This window comes from Nicotiana attenuata, unplaced genomic scaffold, assembly GCF_001879085.1.
Source record: "Nicotiana attenuata strain UT unplaced genomic scaffold, NIATTr2, whole genome shotgun sequence".
In the NCBI taxonomy this organism is placed as follows: Eukaryota; Viridiplantae; Streptophyta; class Magnoliopsida; order Solanales; family Solanaceae; genus Nicotiana; species Nicotiana attenuata.
In genome coordinates, this window is record NW_017671848.1 from 14,560 (window position 1) to 15,858 (window position 1,299).

The following is a 1,299-nucleotide window of genomic DNA, read 5'->3' on the forward strand; positions in this document are numbered from 1 at the left end:
TATATATATATGAATAGAGGCTTAGACATCCATGAATGCGTAGGGTTTGGATCTGTTTAGGCTTTAATTATAAGTTCTCTAAAGATACTTTCAACAATAACGACCCAGTGAAATTCCACTAGTGGGGTCTGGGTCTCTAAAGATACTTTGAGAAAATTATTTGAAAAAACAATTGTGTACGGTTTTGAAAAGAGATCTTTACACAAATAGCTGGTACTGATTATACATGATTATATATATATTATATATGAATTAGACATACATTATATATTTGTGGGTATTTTTAGTTTAAGCGGTTGGGATGAGACACCTATTTAGTTTAATTCTTCTTTGAGAGAAGGTTTTTTACAAATATTTGTGTAAATTCTTGGAAGAGAACCCGGGCTATTGGTTGTTAGCATATCATGTTGGCCTTCTGGAAAAATCTATTCTTCTTTTTTACAAAATTCAAATGCTTTTGTGAACAATTTCTAAACGGAAATGGCCCAAGTAGTCAACTGTCACAGATGCCAAACAAATTAGAGTTTGAATACGCATTCCTCAGAGTAAAAGCAAATAACAGCTACCGCTAACTGCTAAAAACTAACAGTACAAGAACTTATTTAAACAACTATTAATTCTTATTATCGACTAATATAAGGAATCTATAATTGTTTATTACTGTGTTCAAAATCAGAAATTAGATAAGCAAACAAACGTTAGTTCAATAGACAAATCATAAAATAATTTCGAACCCACTGAATTCACAGTGTATCCTTAAGGAATTTAATCCCCTCACTGTTGCCCAATGTATACGGATTAATTCCTCCCAGGATAGAATGGAATAACTATTCTGTGATAGCGGCACTTCAAATCACAGAACTTCAGCGAATTCAACAAACGGAGCAAATCACACTTGACACTTATGTTTATTTAGAAAATAATGCAACAATGTAGAAAATAGGGGAGAAGATTTCAGTTTTTCCATTATCTTAAAAATGAAGCCAAGCCTCTAAATTTATAGACAAAGGAAGGGTGAGATGGAGAGGTGCAATCCAAAAGGTGCCTCTTCCATTTCCCATTCATACCCTTTAAAGAAAAACGCAAAAATGCCCACATGAATGGGGAATGGCCATATGTGGAAAAACATGAATGAAAATACTGTGTGATTCACAAGTAAGGATTAATCGCATCTGGATAAGTAGGTTTCCCTTTGAACTTTCCGTAGTGAACTTATGTCGGATATACTCGGTCAATCGGTAGATTTGATATCTTTGAACCGTCGAGCTTTGGTGTATACCTAGACAACCATAAGTCACA